We start from the raw sequence: 24,808 nt of genomic DNA on the forward strand, positions 1-24,808 counted from the left end.
TTATGCATTAAGCCTAAGGGTGGTTTGGGAGTGTGTTTGGGGCATTTTTGCAAGGTTTAGAGGTGTTTACGGCCTAAGCATGTGCTTGGGCCATAAACTCTCTTTTATGCCCTAAAATCTTGTGTTTTGATGATTAAACACTCCTAGACAAATTCCTTAATTGGTTCCTAGGCTCAATGGGACAAGTTCGGGTCATTTTGGCCACATTTAAGGGGTTTACGGCCTAAGGAGGATCTTAGGCCGTAAACTCCTCTTCCACAGCTTCTAAGTCCGATTTTTGGGGTATAATCACAAGCCAAGATGTTTAGAACTAGCTAGGGTAAGGAGACTCACGATTTGGAAGCGTTTGGTTGCGGATTCGAGTCGAAAATGAGCTTAGAGAGAGAGTATAAAGAGAGAGGGTGAAAAAGGTTCAAATGGGGTTTACTCCCCCCTATATATGGGTTGGGGTTGGAGCTCAGTGGGAATCTACCCGATACTGTCGTTAAATGGGGCTTTTGGTCGCACCCGATTTAGTGGTCGTGATAATAAAAACTAACTTTTTCCAATTAAATGGAAATGTTTAACACGTGTTTTTATTTATCTTACCATGACGTTAACGACATGTAATATAAGTAAATAAAACATTTATTTATTTGACGACCTCTTATTAACGGAACTTTTATACAGTGGAATATTCCGTTAACGGTAACGGGGTAATGTAAAGGAATAACTTTGGGTTGTCACAACTATTAGGGTTAACTAACAGGGAAACCCTAATTTGGATGCTTAAGCCCTAAGCAACCCATGGACTCCTTCCTTAAAGGCCTAGGACGATTTCTAATGGGTTTCCCCATAGAATTCGTCCACTCCTTTAATATGGAGTCCATTAGCTCAATATTCAACTATCATAAAATTGACAGTTCCAGTCCCTTAAGTTTAATTAATGTCTTTTAGCCACAAACTTAATGCTTATTAATTCTTGACTAATATTAATTAAACAATATGATTTCTCCTTTAATATATTATTCCCTTAATATATTAATAAATCATATTTAATCCTTTCTCTCCATAATTCATCCTATCAAGTTGCTTTGGTGAAGGCAATCCAAAAGGACCATGCACCATCGGGTCAAGTACATACCAAAATAGTTATGGACTTAGACACTAATCCAACAGTCTCCCACTTGGATAAGTCTAACCAATATTTTGCGTATGAATTCAGATCCTGATCTGCAATCATAGCTTTCTAAAGCCGCTGTCAACTCTGATCTTATCAGATACGCGTGTCCTTTAGATAAGGGATCATATATTCCTCCATTCTAGATATCGTATAGATATGAGACATGAACTTAATCATTCTCTCTATACTATTTCCCGATTTCCGATTTATGATGACTGACAACAGACTACAATTGAACACATCAATTTAATCCCGACTTGGCCAAGCGCTTAGGTGTCATCACTAAATCATCGAGGGGCCCAAAGATATCGCTTTTATCCTACTTTGGATAAAAGGAACGGATAAACTTTGACTCAATGCTCGCTTGCACTCACTTACCGAATGACACACAAAAATATGTTTTATAACACCAAGTTACTGGTGCGTTTACATATTATCAATGTGCAACCAACTCGCAAGATACAACTCACACATCTCGGTTTCAAGAATATAAGATGTTATCATCTCACCAATCACTTGTGATACAATTCATGAAGTGATCCAAGTGAGAATGGGTTTAATCCAATGCTCAAATGATATTAATAAGCACTCATGAACGTTGCAGCAAACATTTGCTTATGTCTAACACACTTTAGACAATCCACACACCAATTCACGACAGTCTTCATTCATACCTACTTCCAACATATGAACGACAGTGGTCCGTTTGAATAATTTGATTGTTCTGAACCAATTTAATTATTCAGGAAGTCAAAACATGCAAAGTGAAACACAAGAATAATACTAATCACATATGGTCTCAAACCTTTGAGTATAAATAAACCACCTTTTATTTATCACCATATTGATTACTCATTATTTGTTGTTTCGGGTAATCAACTTCTTACTTGAATTATTATAACGCTTGTCCCATGCTCTTAGCATGCACACAATGTTTACCTATGGTTCTTACCTTTTGAAATAGATCAAATGAACACATTTCCAATCATACTCATTTCACAACTCCCAATCCTTTTCACAAGTGAAAGAATACCAAATTCTTGCCACTTATGGAATATGTTAGATTCTAACATTTTATGCAATGATCCTTTCGTAATGTCATAGCACAGAAGTCACAATGACTATTGCCAATGAAATTACAAGGTTCTCTATTTGTGATTGTTACAATACAATTCCATAGACGTGATGTCTCTCACTCAAAGTACATTCCTTTGAACATCCTTTTGCATAAAATTTCTAATCTACACATAGACTCTCAATATCCAATTCCCAATATGGAAACGTTTCCATATTTTCCATATGACAACTCATTCTTAATAGAATCTTTTCTATTCATAATAATGTCGATATGGTCCATCCAATACTATACTTCCAACTACTCACAAGCGACTAATCCACGGCGAACTTTGGATTGTCCTTTGATAGTTGTTTAATTATCTTAGTCAAAACCGATTCTTGTCCTTTTCCCTCTAAATGTGCTAGACATTTGGAAAATTTTAGAATGGTCAAATATTATAACATTTGCAATCAATCCTTTACCCGAAGCGTACGGGACACGATGCATAATGTCTTACATAAAGATTTGATACTTTATCAATCTTCTGCCATAATATTTTATGTGCTACGTTCTCACAATTCGAACTATGAAGAGGAATGTCGTAATCATAATCGAAATTTAAGAACACGCTATGTATCCTTGACTAAATTTATTAACATTCCACAACCTAAGCCTTTAGATTTGAAATTAAGCATAATATTCTCTCCCTTAATTATAGAAAAACAAGTATTCCATCTTTACAACTTTGCAAAGTATGACTCTTGTTTTCTATAATTAATATTGCTAACTTGCAATACTTGCCTTAATAATCATACAAGCACAACATTTATGCTCCCACTATCATGATGATTATTATCATATAAGCATAACACTTATGCTCCTACTAGCTTTGACACGTATTCAGAAACAGCTTAACTTTCAGAAAAACAATGCCTATTGAATTTCTTTAAGTTCATATTTCTAATACCCAATGCTTTGATAATATTTTATCAAGGCTTCTTAAACTTACACACCTTTGCCTTAGATAGCTCATATGTGTATCTTAAACAATTCAGACTAATTGCCAAATCTCACAATTCGAATCATGGAAAGGGATACCGTAACCATAATCGAATTCGAGAATACAATTTCACAATCACTATCTTCTTAAAATCTCTTTTAGTGAAAGCATTTCCTCACAATCATTTTTGTGAAGGAGGGAATCTTATGACACTTAGATTTTAATGGTGTATTTGTTCCTATCCATGTGAATTTGTCAAAACCAAAGTTTGCGACAAATCCAAATCATATTGACCGAAATTTCTCAATCTTGATTTCTTGCCTTATGGTAACACGGCTGCCCACCATGTCTTCCAAGTAGTTAAGCATCTCACCCTTTCCTATCAATGTACTTTCCATTGATCAAGGTGTTTGCCTTTTATGCGTTCAAATGAGAACTCATAGGACTCACATGCATAATTAACTCGATTGGAACGACACAGAAACAGGCTAATGTCAACACGATATGTTGTAAACCTCTACTCGTGTGCTAGTGATGATCGATAAGATTTATTCTTGATTTGTTCTTGAAACCTTTCAAGACCATTAAGACTCCCACTGACTCCTTGACATATAATATTCTCTTGTCAATAAACATTTCTTGACAACCAAATATTCAAGAGTTAGTGCAGCTTTTATCTAGACAAAACACTTCATAAAATTGGTCCTAGTTGGTCTTTGTCTTATTCAAGACATCACAACTTACCAATTTCAAATGTGTGAGAATAAGAAAACCCTTTTCCACATTCTACATTTGATGAATGTTATAAACCTTCTTAAGACTTGTCACTCAATGTCACAATATTAACTCTAAGGCTTGTTTTTGGAACGAAGCATGATTGACTTCTTGATTTAACCATTTCTTCAATTCTTAATTCCTCTTCTCAGACATACAATTGTACTAAGATTTTCTTAGAGGATCAATTGACATATGGTTCTTAATCATTAAGACATATCATAAAAAATAAAAGGTACTCTCCCTTCTTCTTAGAATAGAGAAACTTTTATCTTTCTACCTACTTGATTCTTCTTATTCATTCTTCTATTGATTTAAACTCTTTGAATCAATTCAGAATTACACTTAATCTTATAAGTATAATCATATTTACTAAAAAACAATGCTTATTGAATTTCTTTAAGTTCATATTTCTAATACCCAATGCTTTGATAATCTTTTATCAAGGCTTCTTAAACTTATACACCTTTGCCTTAAATAGCTCATATGTGTGTCTTAAACGATTCAGACTAATTGCCAAATCTCACAATTCGAATCATGGAAAGGAATACCGTAACCATAATCGAATTCGAGAATACAATTTCACAATCACTATCTTCTTAAAATCTTCCTTAGTGAAAGCATTTCCTCACAGTCATTTTAATGAAGGAGGAAATCTTATGACACCTCGATTTTAATGGTGTATATGTTCCTATCCATGTGAATTTGTTAAAACCAAAGTTTATGACAAATTCAAACTCATATGGACCGAGCCTTCTCAATCTTGATTTCTTGCCTTATGGTAACACGGTTGCCTACCATGTCTTCCAAGCAGCTCACCCTTACATATCAATGTACTTTTCATTGATCAAGGTGTTTGCCTTTTATGCGTTCAAATGAGAACTCATAGAACTCACATGCATAATTAACTCAATTGGAATGGCACAGAAACAAGATAATGTCAACACGATAGGTTGTAAACCTCAACTCGTGTGCTAGTGATGATCGATAAGGTTTATTCTTGATTTGTTCTTGAAACCCTTCAAGACCATTAAGGCTCTCACTGACTCCTTGACATATAATATTCTCTTGTCAATAAACATTTCTTGACAACCAAATATTCAAGAGTTAGTGCAGCTTTTATCTAGACAAAACACTTCATAAAATTGGTCCTAGTTGGTCTTTGTCTTATTCAAGACATCACAACTTACCAATTTCAAATGTGTGAGAATAAGAAAACCTTTTTCCACATTCTACATTTGATGAATGTTATAAACCTTCTTAAGACTTGTCACTCAATGTCACAATCTTAACTCTAAGACTTGTTTTGGAATGAAGTATGATTGACCTTTTGATTTAACCATTTCTTCAATTCTAGATTCCTCTTCTCAGACATACAATTGTACTAAGATTTACTTAGAGGATCAATTGAGATATGGTTCTTAATCATTAAGACATATCATAAAGCATAAAAGTTACTCTCCCTTCTTCTTAGAATAGAGAAACTTTTATCTTTCTGTCCTACTTGATTCTTCTTATTCGTTCTGCTATTGATTTAAACTTTTTCAATCAATTCAGAATTACACTTAATCTTATAAGTATAATCATATTTACTAAGCCTTTAGTAAATCATGACAAATATGTTTGTTACTCTTGTGGTGGATTTTATCAACACACAACTTTTTGTACTCGATCTCTTAGTCTTTCACTTGACACTTTGTCAATGAATCAGTCTAATTTCCAAATATGAAATTTCTCATTCATCGTGCAACCAAGTTGCATGATTCCAAGTTTCTGTCCAATTGAAACTTGGGTGATGAGAAACTCTCCCTATTTGGTAAATTCTCGACATTTCCACAAACAACATAGTTAAGAATCACATCCACTTGTTGTAGAATTTATACGAACATCAATTTTTCATAATGATTTCATTGCATGGAAATAGGTAAATAAATAAATGAGTCAAACCAAAATTTATTTTATTCATAAAAAACAGCGGAAAACATTTGTCCTTACAATGCAAAATCAACTGAAAACTATGTAGTCAAAAGAAAAATTCCTAGCAACTCTATCATAACTTTCTAAGCTCAAAATCTAATCTTCAAATCCATGCGATCGAGATGCATTTCTTCGTGATTAGACTTATCTTGCTTTTCCATCAAGCTTCCTCTCTTTTCACTGATCCTGTAAAACATTCAAATGCAATCTTATCACATCATGTATTAAGAATCAAAGAATAGGAACTTAATGGAGTTAGATAGTGGATTTTTCCTGAAGCACAACCATACTCTTTGACTCTCCCATCTTCTGGACTCTTCAGGCTCTTAGGGCAGACTTGTATCCAACGCCCTTTCTGTAAGTCCCTAATCTGCCCGTGTATCAATCAGATCCGTTTGATGGTGCGGAATCCCAATCAAACGGTTGATGTCTGATCAAATAGAAGAGAAGAAGAAGAAGAAGAATATGAATCTCTGTATGAATTGATTAGAATTAAAGTTCCAGATACAAAAGATTCACACACACAAAACTTCTCTCTGGCTGTAAACTCCCTTCTGTTCATCAATCTCTACTCCTCACCCTAACACCTCTATTTATACTTGGAATATGGTCCGGATAACACATGGGCCGTAAATGAGTTTACGGCCGTAAGGTGTTTACGGCCGTAAACTCAGTCGTAAACTAGACCATAAATTCATAAATATTACAGAAAAATACAATTGCCCAAAAAAGTAAAGTATAAACCATATTTTGACCCAACAATCTCCCCCTTGGTTTATAGCTTTCTTTTCTTAATTGACCCAACAAGCTCTCCCTAAAAAGTAGCTGACCCTTCTTGTCAATCTTCAATGAGAGCTTGGCTTCAGCTTTAACCTTCGATTTCTTCACAGCATCAGGATGAACATATGAATATTCAATGAATGACTTCATATTGAGCACTTGAGGTTTTCTTTAGAATTTGGCATTGAACGCACATTGGGTAAGGAGGCTTTACGTACTGATTCTTGAAAGATAGTGCTTTCAGCTTGAGAATCTTTAGAGAGAACATCAGAGAGAACAAATCTTCTGGATCACTTTAGCAGGTACAACGATAGCAGCAGACTGATTGAGGAGGCTCCAATGCAATCCGTCATATAATCTTCAATTTCTGCTTCACCTTGCTTCTGGGGTTGAAAGATTGAATTTGAAAGAATAATCTTCATTTCTTGCTCCTTCGAATGAGAATTCTTTGATGCTCACGGACGAGGCTTTGGCTCAGAAATCTTTAACACAAACTCCATGAGTTTCATCTTTACCTTAAATTACTTTTCAAGACAAAACAAAACTAAAAGAAAAACTTAGCACACAAATTAAAACAGAAACACAAATATTTTTGGATTTTTGATTTTTCTAAACAAGAAATAAAACAGAAATAACACTATTTTTGGATTTTTAATTTTTCTGATTTTTCTTTGATTTTTGATTTTTTTTTAATTCTCCCATAATATTTAAATTAGAAGAAACTGTGACAATTTTAACAAAAATAAAATGATATCTAACTTTAAGAATGATTTGGGATCAAAGTTTTTAGACAACCTTTGTCCACTTGTCGGTACCTTCTATATTCACATCTTTGTCTGGTCGATCGTCAGTATTGTGGTCCACTTAAACACGAAAAATTATGACAGATTTAGGACATACTATTTGTTACAAGACAGGGTGAACTTAAAATCCAAAAATTTATATTTGATCCTAATTCCTTAAATACTATATCTTAAGGACCATTCATCTGACGACGACCAGGGATATTGTTGTCCACCTGAATTGAGCTGCGAGATTGTTGACTATTTGAGATATTGAAACTGATATGGCATATTTGGTTATTTAGGGAAGCCTTTTTAGGGTTAATCATTTTATGATTCCCTGCAGTGCCTTTACAGTAGAAGTTCTTAATCGAGCTCTGCTAAGGCATTGGTTTTATATTAGGCATTTATTTTCTATTTATGGTAGATATTTATTGTTCCCTATAAATAATCATTAGGTTTACTTTTGGTGTAAGCTTTTTACCAGATTAGGATTTTTCTCTGTACGTTCATGAGATAATAAATATACAAAAACCCTTTATCAGATTACTTGCATATTATGGTGATTGATTCTTGATTGTTCATGATATTCCGCATTCGTCATCTCGGATTTATTCCCAACAAGTGGTATCAGAGCAGGTTCTTGTAGATCTCAGTGATTATTGCAAGAATCGATCTTGTTTTTGGCGAAATTTTATCTTGAATCTCACCTTGTTCTTCAAGTTTTGTAAGTTTTCTGAAAAGAAAAAGTCTAATATCTCGTTTTATTGCAAAATCTTGTTCAGATCTGTTATCTTCTACCCATTCTATCATATGATTTGTTCTTGAATAGTGTTCTGGAAGAGAGTTAGAAGAAAATTTTGTGTTTGTTTGAATTTTCGTGTTCAGATCTACTTTATCTCTCTAAATTCCATCTCAGATCTGTTTTCTCTCACTAAAAACCCTTTCAGATCCGTTTTTCTCTCTCTAGAATTCTCATCAGATCTACTTTCTCTCTCTTCAAGTTTTCTTTCTTGTTGAAGATTAAATGGCGGATTATAAGGTGTTAAAAGAAATTAAGAGACTAGGATTAAAAGTTACAGATCCAAAGTTTCGTCTTAAAGAAGGATATTTGTTTTGGGATGTTCCTGAACAATCTATGTTAAAGAATGCCATTGAGATGTATAATCTCTATGTTGATGAGAAGATTGGTGATTTTACACAGATCTCTAGTGGTGGATTTAAAAGTAATTGTGTAGAGCAAGATAAGGATTTGTTAAAACAATTTATCATAATCAAAGAATACTTACTTTTGAAGCATATAAAACAGAAGTCAGAGAAAGAAAGAAAAGAAAAAGAAGATGTTATTGATGTTCTTGAAGAAGTTCATGATGTTCTTCAAGTTTCTGAAGAAAAAGCGACTCCAGATGTTCTTGTTGAGGGGGAGTCAAGTGTTTCAAGTTTTTCAGTAGCTTCACAGTCCGAATCTAATTGTTCTGAAGAAGAATCTCAAAGTCAATCTTCTGAAATCGTCAAAGTGAAGGAGTTTTGTTCTATTGGAACAACTACAGATGATCAGATTCAGAAAGATGAAAAGGTTGTTCAGATCAGAAATTTGTTTCTGAAGCCTAGAAATCAGAAAAGAAGAAAGAAGAAGAGAAAGAACAAGAGTAAAATGAATAAAGTTTGGATGCCCAAGGTACAAGTGCCCATTGCTTGTGAAAGAATTGAGAAAGTTGAAGTCAAGCATGTTCAAAGAATCTCTGATTCTCATCTTTCTTCAGTTAAAAATGTTAGAAGTTGGAAGGAAAAGAAAAGAGAATTTTGTTGGTTTAATGAAATTTATGGAAATTTTTGTTTTCCAACTAAGAAGCGGGTATTATTTTCAGAGGGTGATATATTGTCTTCAAATAAGTGGGTGTGCAAGAAACCAACTTCAAAGTTGAACCATAAATGGGTACCAAAAGTCCCATAAAAGTTTTGTCCTCTATTTGTTAAAAAAAAAAAAAAAAAAAAAAAAAAACAAGAAAAAAATGGGGACAAAATCTTGATGAAATCTGGTGAATATTTGGTCAAAGATATGAAATCTTGTTGAGGAAATCAAATTTCTTGTTTTTTTGTGTGTTGGAATCAAAAAGCTGGAAAAGTTGAAAAATGGGTGAAAAATGATATTTTCTGATAAAAGTAGTCTGCCACCTGACACATTTCTGCTTAAAGGGTACAAAATATCAGTTCTCTGTAATCAGGAGGGTCAGATTCGGTTTTATTGGAAAATTGGGGTTAGATTCGGAGTTATTCACAAAATGATTGCCACTTTCGGTCTTTGGGTACAAACTGCAAGTTCATTAAAACGAAAAGGGTCCGTAATGGAACTTTGGTCAAATTGCTCACACTTGGTTCCTGTAAATCGTCGTCGACAATCACATTCGCAGGTTATTGTTTAAGAACAATCAAAGGCGAACTTGGGTTAGTGTCCAAAAATTGGAACCGAACGATTTAGTTGGATTCGCTTTTTGGGTGTGTAATCAACGGAACGAACCTTACTCTGAGAAACGAACTCACAAGAACCGAACTCATAGAAGCGAAACTCAGATTAAGAACCGAACCTCACAGTTAAAGAACCGAACTCTCAATTAACAACCGAACCCACAAGAACCGAACCCGAAACTACTGTTCACAGCCGAACGTTCGGTTGATTTCGCTTTCGGTCCTTAATTAGCTTTCGGTCCCTAATCTGGTCTCGGTCCTTGATTAGCTTTCGGTTCATGAACAACTGATTGGGAGCGAATCTGCAATTCACTTTCGGCCCATATACATTTGAAATTGGAGCGAGAGTCAAGGTGTCGACACTTTTCTGTATCGACGTTCGCTTGCCAGTACATCACGCTCGTGTTTGAAATTGGTTCGCTTTTGGTGTCGGAACTTTTGTGTATTAGCATCATCTGTAAAAGAAGATTTGCAAACGAACTCGTAGCAATCGGAATTCATCAAGATCGCAAAGTCATTCAGTTCTTTGCTGTTAAAATTGGATCTTGCAGCTTTAAAATCGAAATCGAAAAATCGACTCTTTCATACTTAACAGGTCTCGTAATTAATAATCTTGATCGACCTATCTGGTATCACGATTTTTCTTCCATCGCAACTGACATTGGAGATTTGTGATAAGCAACGGGAATTCAAAGGTAAATCAAAATCAGGATAGACAGTCGGAACGGAAATAGAGAGATTGTGTTTCGGAAATCCAAAATCAGATCTTATGGTTCGCTGTCTTCTGAAATCGTTGCACTGGAAGTTTATTTTCTTCGATTTTGACTTTTGAAAGTCATAGAAGCGTCGTTCTCTAATTGAACGAAGAAGATGACTAAAAGTATCAATTCTGGTCCCACACTATTTACAAACTTTATAGTTTCTACCCCTCTTGGAAGATGCCACTTATTTCAGCGTTAAATTGAAGATATGGGATATATTTTCATTCTTAGCCCCCCTGACTTTCAGAAGTTCACAGATTTAATCGCCTAGCCATAACTCTTTTCAAATTTTTTGGATTTTTATCACCTTTTACCCCTTCTTACCAAAATACTTTCATTTCCAATCTTTTTCTTTGGTCTTATTTTTTTTAAACCCTTCTAAAATAATTGCTTCTTATTCTATTCTTTTGTCTAAATATCGGAAAATACAAAATTAATTTTTGTTATTTTTTCCGGTTTTAATTTTTGAGAAATGGGTTTATTCTAAAGAGATTTATTTCATCAAATCTGACGGGTTTTGAAGATTGTTGGTGATTCTTCTTAACTTTCCGGATTCTCTCCATGGTATTTGTTGATTATTCAAGGGGGAGTTTGTATTTGGAAGATTATTCTTATTTCTCTCGCTTCGAAGACCCCATGTACTGATGATTCTCACAATTTAGGGGGAGAAATGCTAAGAAGATCGGAAATCGTGATCTTCATCAGTTTCAACATCTAGGGGGAGATTGTTGAGTATTTGAGATATTGAAACTGATATGGCATATTTGGTTATTTAGGGAAGCCTTTTTAGGGTTAATCATTTTATGATTCCCTGCAGTGCCTTTACAGTAGAAGTTCTTAATCGAGCTCTGCTAAGGCATTGGTTTTATATTAGGCATTTATTTTCTATTTATGGTAGATATTTATTGTTCCCTATAAATAATCATTAGGTTTACTTTTGGTGTAAGCTTTTTACCAGATTAGGGTTTTTCTCTGTACGTTCATGAGATAATAAATATACAAAAACCCTTTATCAGATTACTTGCATATTATGGTGATTGATTCTTGATTGTTCATGATATTCCGCATTCGTCATCTCGGATTTATTCCCAACAGAGATCTATAGACAATCTGTATGAGTTCAATTTTAAGTGTACTGGAACATGTTTCTCGCTTCCTGATATGCCCCAGCCATCAAGAACTTCCAGAGTACTCCTTACACCGGGTGAGCAGACAACCATTCAGAGAAAGGAGAGATTCAGAATTCTATTGCTAACTACTTCAGAGGGGTTGAGAAGAAGAAGGTTGCATATGCTGTGTACCAGGTCGGATTAGAAGTCGCGCAAAGGAGATAGCATATGGCTAACAGATAAGAAGTATTTCACATATATATATAGCCTGCAGAGAAATAGAGTTGCATATGTTGTGTACCAGGTCGGATTAGAAGTCGCGCAAAGGAGACAACATATGGCTAACAGACGGAAAGAAAGAAAATGATATTCTGCAGACCTAATTTATCAGAATTTACCAGTCGCCCCATCCAATCGGACTTAAGGACAGAATCCTCAGATCGAGGAAAAGTTAAACCACGGTTCCAAGTACGGGTTCATTTAATGTGACGAGTAGATTCCCATGTATATCTCCCTGCTCAACCTATCCGAGCGTCGTATTGTCAGGCTGAATGGACCTAACTAGGTCAAGATTTGTCAAGTCTATAAATTTCCTAAGTTCAATTATGCCTAGTCATGTCCATTTAAGAATTTTCGTGCCTACCGACGCATCAAACCAGAGCATAGACCCTTCAACTTTGGGTACGTTACGCAGACTCAGGTTGCCTGTTATCACTTGATAATATCACTTCCCAAAACCTCTCCCTCAAGCACACTTCATAACTAACATATTTTTTTTTTGATTTTTTGATTTTCTAATGTTTTTGGATTTTTTTTAAATTTTCTAATTTTGTTTCCTTTTTATTTCCCCCCCAAATTTGTGCATAGGAGAGAAACGAAAGTAAATGTGCAAATTTAAACTATCCTAAAACAAAAATTAGTCTTTAAAGCGAAACAACTTAAGAAAAACTCAGGAGTATAAAGAAGAAAACTCAAACTGTAAGTCACCGATTGAATTTGCATCCAGAAGGTCTGAGAACAGCACGCATAAACTCAGAACAGATCCGAAAATTCTTCATGTCATTAAGCACAAACCCCATGTGATCTCTTCCTTTTTTTTTCTTCCTGCAAAAGGACACATACTTTCAAGCAAAGGTCAAAATGTTGCACAGTTGAGAGATGTCCCCTATTATATGCCTGGAGCAGCCACTACCAACAAACTGAAGTCTGATGATATGCCTCCATAGGTGCTCCGACGCAGAGCGGGATTAATTGGTCTTTGGAACCAAGTCCATTTTGAAACTGGGTCGACCTTTGTCATCAACGCAAGGTACTTTCTCCCATGACATGTCCTGTTTATCACAAACAGAAGACGATGAAATATTAGAGTCATTAGAAGATTTGGGATTTTTCACCTTTGGTACCCATCTATATTCGGGTTTAACTCATTTCTTTTTCGATCCGATGGGTGGCTCAGTACTTGCTGTTGATTTTGATGTCGGCCGTTGAGATGACTTTGACCTAACTGGTCTTTTTTTTAGTGGAGCATCTCTTGGATTGGGCTTCTTGGCTGACATTCCCTTCTTGACTTTGGGATTTTGATTCTTATCCTTTGGAATTTGATTCTTGGCCTTGGGAGTTGAATTCTTGGCCTTCTTGGCATTCCAGTCGTCAATGTCTGATCGTGATCTCGAGGGGCATCTTTTAGAGTATCTCCCTCTTGGCGCGTTCTGCCAGCCTTGTGCATAGTAAGGTGTTGGATAAGGTGTCTAAGTCCATAACTTATTTGGTACATACTTGACCCGACCCGGCATGGTCCATTTGGGTTGCACTTCACCCAAACGATTTATGGATAATTTTATGAGAATTGTATACTTACGATTTATTAATATATTATAAGTTATAATATATTAATATGAAGTCATGTTATTTAATTAGTTTTAGTCTTAAATTAATTATCAATTAATTTAGAGATTAAAAAGAAGACTGATTAAATTATGGGCTATTATATTTTATATAGTGTGGGCTAATACTCATTTGTTAATGGGCTAAGCTAATATGAAAGTCCATGGATGATCCATGGAGCTTTTAACCCATGGATCCTTGGAAAGGAAAAGACATGGGTTATTAGGGTTTCACCCTAACCATGTACACTATATAAAGAAGCATATGATGAAAGAAATGTGACACTAGTTGTGTGAGACTTAGTGGTGGCCGATTCCACAAGAAAGTATACTACTCTCTCAAAGTTTTCCAAGTGTTTGTGGTGATTTGTGATTCCATTTGAGGCATTCACACTATTGGTGCTTGGCTCTCAAACTCCAAACAATCAACCATCATCAAAAGGTATGTATTTCTACTAGTAGTTTTATGATTCATAATCCTTATGCTATGCTAGTTAGGAAGAAACCTTGGAAATTATTATTTGCATGTATTTTAGAAGAAAACATAGATCCAAGGTTTATTAGGGTTGCATGCACACTTAGGAAGTGTTAGATTTCTCAAAACCCAACAGTGGTATCAGAGCCTAGGCTTGCTTGTTTGATACTTGATGCAAAATAATAATAAAAAAAAACAGAATTTCGACTTTTGCTGCTGGAAATGGACTAGAAATATTACCCTAAACTGTTTTGGTGTTTTAAAACTTGTTTTAGTTGGTGTAATGGTTGTTCTAATCCATTTACAATAGCATATATCAAAATTCCATGATTTTTATGTGTTCATATAATTCTTGAAATTTTGATGATCATGTTCATGTTCTTATGAATTTAGAAGATGATAGGAATTATTTGCTGAATTGTTTGGAATTAATTCTTGATCATTTATGTGTTTTAATGGAGTCCATAATTTGTCCTCAAGTTATGGATATCCAAAGGTCACTTTTCTTTAACACACATTTAAACACATAAGTTACATGAAAATGAAGAGTCTTCATTTTTATGAACCTTTAATTCATAAGTTATGAAATGAAAAGTTTTTGGATAGTTACAAAACTTGCCCTCAAGTTTTGGAATTTGTAAAGTTTCACACACTTTAATAAACTTTAATTCCAACCCTTAGAGTTTTAATAGTTAAAATTCAACACTTATACTATTTATAACATTAATGGTTAATTATTATATATATGTATAATAACAAGTCGTTTTACCGTTAGTAGGCCTCATTCACAAAGCCGGTCTATAAGGTGTGTATAAGGTTGTTGCCTATAAAATGGCAACTTAATGGGTGTCCACTCTCACCCACCGCTTGCTTGATCAGTGGAGGCTCGTTAGCCGAACGGGTAGGACAATGACTTTAAATTCTCATTAAAAGTATAATGATTATTATAAAGTAACTAAATGTTTTATTTAATTCCCAATCTTAGTTACTTTAGGAAAAATGTGAATTTGGTGCTAGCCCATGGAATTCACACTTTGTACCTTACCAAGTCGTTGGTGGAGCGTGTGTGGTTAACCGACACACTAACTTGGACTAGTAAGGATCACGAAGGGTGACTTAATGTTTGTCATAGATCAATGGAGTGTGTGTGGTTAACCGGCACATTGATTAGGTGATAATATTAAGGGTACGAAGTGAATTGGTATGGTTATTCACACCTTGTTTTGTGATCATCGGCATCCCAGTCATAAAATTTGAGAGGGCACACTTGAGATTGAAACATGTCATTGAAAAGTTCAATGAATCTCAAAAGATCTAGGAATTTCAAATCCAATTAAAACCTAATAAATTATTTCGTTTTTCATGGTGGAAATTGGTGAATCGTCATTCGCCTACCTTCAAATATTTTATAGCTTGGATTACGGCATCCCTCTTCCAAATTATAAAATATTGTGTTGGGTCCTAGCCTTAATATTTCATATTGGGTGTTATATTAAGGATTTTGAATCAACTAACTTGATTTTCTCCCATTATAGATTTCTGGTTCAAACAACTATGATCTTCCCAAATCTCTTGAAGATGGTGTCCCTCAACATCATGCTTCACTTCCTCCACCTCCTCCAATTATTCTCCCTCACCCACAAGTTCTTGAAAAGTTTAAAGTCACTCAATCCCTATTGGCAAGCATAGTCTATGTGTGCTCACATCTTGGAGATAAAGTCACATATTGACAAGCCGGGAGAGTTGGGTGTCAAAGTCTCGTGAAAGTTGGATGTTCAATCACTTTCTTAGTAACATAGTGAGTCTCTTTGGGACTACTATGAGACAGACTATGACATGACCCTTAATGATGTTATCTATTTGCTTGGTGTTGTGGAATCAGCAATGATTCGGAACACCAGTAAAGCAAATTTGATTAAAAGAACAACTTCCCAAGTCTTAAATGGACATTGACAATGGTAGCATTCTAGAAAAAAGATTTCTCTTCCCAACGGAAAGGGATCGGCCATAGTCAACTCGGTTGACCAAATGGTAAAGAGAAAGGCTAAGTCTGAGGTAGTCTCATGTGCCATTACCAAAGGGTCCATGTGTTTTGTTGCCAAAGGAAAGGGCATTGGTTGCGAAGCTGCCCTATTCGCCTGAAAGGTCATAAGGTTGATCAAGTCAAGAGGTTTGACTCTACTTCGGGTAAAGTCCACTGTGTAACTCTATTAAGTTCCTATTTGGAGATTCTTATTACATAATGTGAATGGGTCACATGTTGATGTTTTTAAGAATCAAAGAAAAGATAGGAAGCTTAAAGTAAGTATATGTTGATTCTGATTGCAAAGGTGGGTTTCGATCGCATGGCTCGACAATCAGAATTTTGAGCTGTTGCTTAAGAGTTATAATATATTGCTTATGAATAGATAACGACAAGGTTTTCATGTGGATTGTAAGGATAAGTTTTTCCGCAAAGTTTTAAAATAAAAGAAAAAAAAGGGTTTTAATTTTATTTATTTTAAAAATATCCTTACAATGACATCTGTGGAAAATTGTTGCTTATATGTTTCCAGTAATAGCAATCTTGGAAAGTGGATTTGATTCCTTCATTTGTGGTAGTGTCTGAATTTACCAAATGAAGAAAGTTTTTCATCACTCAACTTTCAATTGGACAGAAACTTGGAATCATACAAGTTGTATTGTATGATGAATGAGAATTTTCATCTTTGAAAATTAAGACTAATTCTTTGATCACATGTATATGTGAGTCAATTGAAGGACTAAGGAATTAGGTACACTGGGTGTGCGCTGGTCAAGGTCCACCACAAAGATTGATTTGTCATGATTTACTAAAGATTAGTAAATATGATTATACTTATGAGGTTAAGTATAATTCTGTAACATTGGAAAGGTTACAATGTATGACAAAACAAATGAGAATAATCAAATTAGGCAGAAAGATAAAAGTTTCTCAAATTTGAAAGGATGGGAGAGTACTTTAGTATCGTATTTCATGATCATCTTAATGATTATGAAACCATATCACAAATTCATACTCTAAGGACGTCTTAGTGCATTGTTATGGCTAAGAAGAGAGGTCATGAATTGTTGGATTGGTTAAGATCGAGAAGATGAGTCATACTTCGTTCCAAAACAATTCTTAGAGTTATACTCCAAGATTGTAACATTGAGTGACATAAAGTAAGGTTTAAAACACTTATCAAATGTAGCGTAGAATGTTTCTACCCTTGTACATTTGAGATTGGTAAGTTGTGATGTCTTGGATGAGACAAAGACCAACAAAGACCAATTGTGTGAAGTGTTAGTCTTGATAAGAATCCGCACTATCCCTTAAATATTTGTTTTGTCAAGGAATGGTTCTTGACTGGGGAAACTTATATGTCAAGGGGACAGTGGGAGCCTTAAAGATCCTGAAAGAGTTTCAAGATTTAATCAAGAGTAAAACCTATAATTTATCACTAGCACACGACTTAAGGTTTGCAACCTATCGTGTTGACATAATTCTTATTTTTGTACCTACTTCAAATAAGTTGAATTTGCATGCGAGTTATCAGAGTTCAACTTGGAAGCATTGGTGGGCCTTGTGCTACCAAGGTGACAAGAAACTAAGATTGAACAAGTTTAATCCATGTAAGGCTGAATTTGTCACTAACATTATCTTCTGATTATGGTTTTGACAAATTCACATGGATAGGAACTCATACACTATAAAATCTAAGTGTCATAAGGTTTCTCTCCGATTCATGAGAATGATGGTGAGGAAACGCTTTCACTAAGTAGATTTTAAGTAGATAGAAATTGTGTTATTTGCATTTTCAAAAGTCGTTAGTGGAGCATGTGTGGTTAACCGGCACACTAACGTGGACTTGTGAGAAATGGCAAAGGTCTAAGAAATTGAGACTATGATTACGGCATCCCTTTTCATAGTTCTTGAAATTGCTTAGACACGCATGTGAGCTATCTAAGAAAGGGTGTATGAATCTAAATTTCAGAAGTCCAGCAGATTTCTGGAAATATGTCAGAGCTAGTGGGAGCGTAAGTGTTTTGCTAATAATCATCATGTTAGTGGGAGCATGATAATTATGATTAGTATTGCAAGCTAGCAATGTTAATTATAGAAAAACAAAAGTTTCAATCCATGAAGTTGCAGGGGTTGAAAAAGTCGTTTTTGCTATAATTAAGGGAGAGGAAATTATACTTCATTTCAATTCTAGAAGCTTAGATTGAGATTTTAATCATCTTTAGTCAAGGACATATATATGAATTTTATGTCTGAATGGTTCGACTTAAGGAAATTCTATATATATTGCGTTCTCAAAATTCAATTATGACTACGGCATCCTTCTTCATAGTTAAATTTTGAAAACATGGCAAATAAAAAATATTGTAGCAAAAGACTGGTCTAGTATCATGTCTTTATGTCAAACATCATGAATCGTGTCCCATATGCTTCGGATATAGGATCGATTGCATGTGCTATAATATTCATCTTTTCTAAATTTTCCAAATGCTTAAGGCATTGAGAAGGGAAAAGTCTAGAACTGGATATGACTAAAGTGATTAAGCAATTGTCGAGGACAAATCTGAGGTTCGCCAAAGATTGGTTGCTCAGGGACAGTTGGAAGTATGATGTAAGTTGTCGGAAAGGACCATATTGACATATTTTGAAAAGAAGTAACTCTTGTTCGGAAGTGATAGTCAAAATGGGACTATGGAAATGTCTCCATAGGTGGAAGTTATTCAATCTATGTAAGATTAGAAAACCTTAATGCAAGAAGGATGTTCAAAGCAATGTACTTTGAATATGAGACTTCCGTTCCATAGAAGTTGAACTTCTTTGGAATACTCTGTAATGACTGGTGACAAGGTTTTGGTGACTTTGCGCATAATCATTACAAGAGGAACATTGCATAAAAGCTTAAAATCTAACAGAATTTTTGGTAAATGATAGGAATCGGGGATTCTCACATTTACAATAAGGATTTGGGATTGTGAAATGAGTATATGGAATCATGTTCAATCGATCTATATCACAATGTAAACATCATAGACAAACATAGTGTGCATACTTGGAGTATGGCATAACTATTGTTTAGAAAAACAAAGTGTACATGCTAGGAGCATGGGACGACTGTTGTTTTTTATTCAAGTCTTAACTTGATTGTTTGAAACATTATACAATGAATAATGTGTAATCATTATGGTGATAAATAAAAGGTGGTTCTATTTATATTCAAAAGGGTTCCGAGACCATATTGGATTCGATTATTATTGTGTTTCACTTTGCATGTTTTGACTTCCAAAATAGCTAGGTTATTCTTTCCGAATGACTAAGTTATTTAAACACTCCACATTCGTTCATAACTTGGAAGTAGGTATGAATCAAGACTGTCATGAATCGAGTTTGTAGATGGCTAAATGGGTTTAGTCATAGCAATGGTTGCTACACATTCATGAGTGCTCATAAGTTATGAGTATTAGATTAAACCCACGCTCACTTGTATTACTTCATGGAATTTATCTCGAGTGATCGTGAGACGGTAATATCATATAAATCTTCAAACCTAGAGATATGAGTTGTTACCTATGAGTTGGTTGTGCATTGATTGCACGTAAACGCATCAGTAACTTGATGTTATAAAACGTGCCTTTGTGTACAATTCAACAAGTAGTAGAACAAGCATATGAGTCATAGTTTATCTGTTCCTTCTAGAAATAGAAGCGATATATGGGCCCCTCGATGATTTTGTTGTGACCTATGTACCGGCCGGTCAGAACTAAATTGATGTGTTCGATTAAGTTCTTTGTCAAACAAATCGGAAATCGGGAAACAAACTGCTGGACAATAAGTACAACGTTGTTCCATGTATTTGTCCGGCTGATATCATGAGAACAGAGGATTATATGATCACTTATCTAAAATGGCGCTTCATAGTTCAACAGAGTTTTCGAGAGCTACGATTGCTGGTTGGTTCCTGAAGTAACATACGCAAATATAGTTATTAGACTTATCCAAGTGGGAGTCTGTTGGACAAGGTGTCTAAGTCCATAACTTATTTGGTACATACTTGACCCGGCCCGGCATGGTCCATTTGGGTTGCACTTCACCCAAACGATTTATGGATAATTTTATGAGAATTGTATACTTACGATTTATTAATATATTATAAGTTATAATATATTAATATGAAGTCATGTTATTTAATTAGTTTTAGTCTTAAATTAATTATCAATTAATTTAGAGATTAAAAAGAAGACTGATTAAATTATGGGCTATTATATTTTATATAGTGTGGGCTAATACTCATTTGTTAATGGGCTAAGCTAATATGAAAGTCCATGGATGATCCATGGAGCTTTTAACCCATGGATCCATGGCTAATACTCATTTGCATGTATTTTAGAAGAAAACATAGATCCAAGGTTTATTAGGGTTGCATGCACACTTAGGAAGTGTTAGATTGCTCAAAACCCAACATAAGGAACGTATGCACGATTTGGACAATTTCTGGCAATGTGTCCAGGTGTTCCACAGTGAAAACAAGTCTTTTTCTTCACTGTGAAGTTGTTTCTTCCTGCCCCTGGTGGCGTGTCTTTGCCTTGTTTCTTATTGTTCCCACAAGCACAATTGCAGGAGGCACTCTGTTTCGCTGGAATTGGTGGCCTGTATTTACCAACGACATGTTGATTAGAAACAACAGATTTAGAGTTCAAGGGATCGTTTTTTTGTTCAGAAGAACTCTCCTTGTTCTCATCATCTGCTACTTTACCTGCACATGTAACATAAACATCAGTATTTTCAACATTAGTAACTCCTCCTGACACAAATCCAGCTCGTTTTCCATATCGAAGATGTGGCTCCCTGTCAGTTTCGTCCTGTGTTATAGGGATGGATGTGTAGTTATGATTATAAGGAGGAGGTACGCTATCATATCCTAGACCCTTGTTTTGATTTTCTTTGAATTTTAACTGGGTTTCATATAAGGACTCAAATGTCTGACTTGACGCAGTATAATTTTTGAAACTGACATCAGTTTTTCCACACTTAATTTTTATAGCGTCAAGTTCTTCAGTTACAGCAGCAAGTTGTCTCTTAATATAATCAGAATTTTCACACTTGCTGCTATACTCTTCCTGAAGTTTCCTAAAGTCGTTGGTTTTAGCTTCTAATTCAGCCTTCAGGGGTTTCTGTCCTTTCCTGAGTTGATATCCTTCATATCTCAGGTCCTCAACTTCTCTTTTAAATACATCAATTTGTTCCCGAAGAAATTTAATCGTGGCTTCACAAGTTGGAGTACATGTAACTTCAGTGACCGGAATGTTTTTAGAACTCATTGTTTCTCTACACTTCAAAGCATCAAGTTCTTGAATTATATCAGCAAGACTAAGATGATTGAGATCTTTTGTCTTCTTGATGATGGCCACGTTCATATCCCACGATTTCGGAAGTGAATTTAGCAGCTTTTTGTTGATCTCGGACTTAGTCAAGAAGATCCCGGCTATATTTATCTCAGTAGTGAGTGTAGTAAATCGCTGCAACTGAGTTTCAAGGGTTTCTCCAGGGATAAAATCGAAAAAATTGAAACTTTGACTTAACATATCCTGACGACTCTCTTTCATGTTTCAACTCCCTCGTAGACCTTAAAATCAATTAAAAGGCACAACTAAGACCCAAAATCAAACTTAAAAGTCAAACCCTTTGATTATAGACCTCAAAAATCAACCTTAAAAGTCAAATTTAAAAAGTTAAACTCAAAAGACAACCTTAAAAGTCAAACCAAAAAACTAAATTTGAAAATTTAAAAGTTAAACCAAAAAGTCAAAGTTTAAAATCCAAGGTCAAACTTGGAAGTCAAAGTCAAAATTTAAATAAAAAGTCAAAAAATAAAAGTCAAAAATTAAAATATAATTTATTTATTAATTTTAATTTCATTTATTTATTATTATTATTTTTAATTTTATTATTATTTTGGATGAAAAAGAAATTTAAAATTAAAAGGAATTGAGTTTTGGGTTAAAAATGTAAAAATTGTGAAATTGGAACCGAAAATGACGGGTTATATTTTAAACTTCGGAGGAAAGGAACAAGGAATCAGCTAGTTGAGTTGGATAAGGCGCAGGCTTGTTGATCTGGAGGTCTCGGGTTAGAAACCCGGCACCTGCACCTTCGCTTCCTTATTTTTTTTAATAAAGCGCGCTGCTGAATGAGATCCTGTTGAGCCGAGCCGAGCCATATACTCCCAACCTGGCCGCAAACTCCAGCCGTGAACTCAGAAACCCTAGCCGCCGGCCGCAAACTCCGACCAAAAACATCGATTTTTCGACTTTGAAGCTCCAAAACTCGATCAAAAACCCTTTTTTATGAAAAACACGAAGAACAAACCCCCCTTATTTTTCAGAGATCTATCCAAAAATGCAAGAATATTTCGAAAATAAGATCAAATAATGCTCAAAATCTGACAAAATTGACTGATACAACTTGGCTCTGATACCAATTGTAAGTCTCTAATATGCCCATGTATCAATCAGATCCGTTTGATGGTGCGGAATCCCAATCAAACGGATGATGTCAGATCAAATAGAAGAGGAGAAGAAGAAGAAGAATATGAATCTCTGTATGAATTGATTAGAATTAAAGTTCCATATACAAAAGATTCACACACACAGAACTTCTCTCTGGCCATAAACTCTCTTTTGTTCATCAATCTCTACTCCTCACCTTAACACCTCTATTTATACTTGGAATATGGGTCGGATAACACATGGGCCGTAAATGAGTTTACGGCCGTAAGGTGTTTACAGCCGTAAACTAGACCATAAATTCATAAATATTACAGAAAAATACAATTGCCCAGAAAAGTAAAGTATAAACCATATTTTGACCCAACATTTTCTCTTGGCAGGAAACGCAGGTCGATTCTCCTAGAACATCCTTGGAAGCATGGTTGGTTGACTTTCCCAACAAATATGCTCCATTGCTTTGCCAAATTATTTCTGATTCAGCACCAATGAGCATGTAAGTTAGGTCAATGAGGTTTTCGTCATGATCCATCATATAATACTTTCTTTTGAACTCATTATATGATTCAGGGAGTGACTGCAGAACCCAGTTCACAGCCAACTTATTAGGGAATGACGCACCCAACATTATCAACCTATCGATGTGTGATTTCATTCCTAGAACGTGGGCACACACAGGTTTACCATCTTCATGTTTCATTTCCAATAGGGCTTTAGTGACATTGAACCTTTCAATTCTTCGATCTTGTGGGTTAGGGAGAACAATTGGAGGAGGTGGAGGAAGTGAAGCATGATTTCTTGTTCCTCGATTGAATCGTGGAATATCATCTTCATGTGGAATGCTTGTTCCACCATATTTGGGAAGACCATAGTTGTCGTATTTTGACATCTATAAAACGGGAGAAAACAAATTCAAGTTAGTTGATTGATTGAGTCCTTAATAAATCACCCAAATGAGATACTAAGGCTAGGACCCAACACAATATTCTACAACTTGGGAGAGGGATGCCGTAACCCAAATTGCAGAACATTTGAAGGTAAGTGAATGACGATTCACTAATTTTCCGCCATGAAAAACGAAAAATCGATTAAGTTTTAAATGCTTTGAAAACTCCTAGATCTTTTGAGATTCATTCAACATTTCAATGGCATGTTAAAATCTCGATATGCCCCTCTAGTTTGTGACTGGGATACCGAGGATCACAAAGCGGGTGTGAATAACCATGCAAACTTACATGGTGCCCCCACATGTTACAGTCACCTATTCGATGTGCCGGTTAACCACACACGCTCCACCGAACTATGAAAAACATTGAGTCACCCTTTGCTACCTTTGCTTAGAACCATTTAGTGTGCCGGTTAACCACACACGCTCCACTAACGTCTTCGCAAGGGCACAAAGTGTAATTTCATGGAATTGCATCAATTCACTTTTGCCTAAAGTAACTAAGATTGGGAATTTGTAAAACATTTAGTTACTTTTGTACTTCATTATACTTATAATGGAAGGTTCTGTTCTATCCTACCCGTTCGGCTAACGACCCCCCACTAGTCAAGAGTGCGGTGGGTAAGAGTGGATACCCATTCAATCGCCATTTTATAGGCAATTTCCTTAAACACCCCTTATAGACCAGCTTCGTGAATGAGGCCTAGTAACGGTAAGACTGACTTTTACTCATACATATATATAATGTTAGACTTTTAATGTTATATATAGTATAGGGTGTATTTTACACTTTTATAATACTAGGTGGTCAAATTTAATAATTATACTTTTAATTCAATTAAATTGTAAACCAAAACTTTTATGGATTTATTAAAACTCTTTTAATTATACATATTAATTAATTAATAAAACCATAAGGGTGTGACTTCAACTTTTCAAAACAATACTAGGGTTTTAGAATTTAACATTCCTAAATTAAATTTTTAATCAACTTTTAAATTCCAAAACTTGAGGGCAAGTTTTGAAACTTTTCAAAACACAAGGATCAAATAGCAAATAACTTAAATTAAACAATTAATCTAATTATTATCTAATTTGACCTAAAATTAATTT

The sequence above is a fragment of the Lactuca serriola genome, chromosome 3 (assembly GCF_051521515.1).
Source record: "Lactuca serriola cultivar US96UC23 chromosome 3, Lser_US96UC23_V15, whole genome shotgun sequence".
NCBI classification, from domain to species: Eukaryota; Viridiplantae; Streptophyta; class Magnoliopsida; order Asterales; family Asteraceae; genus Lactuca; species Lactuca serriola.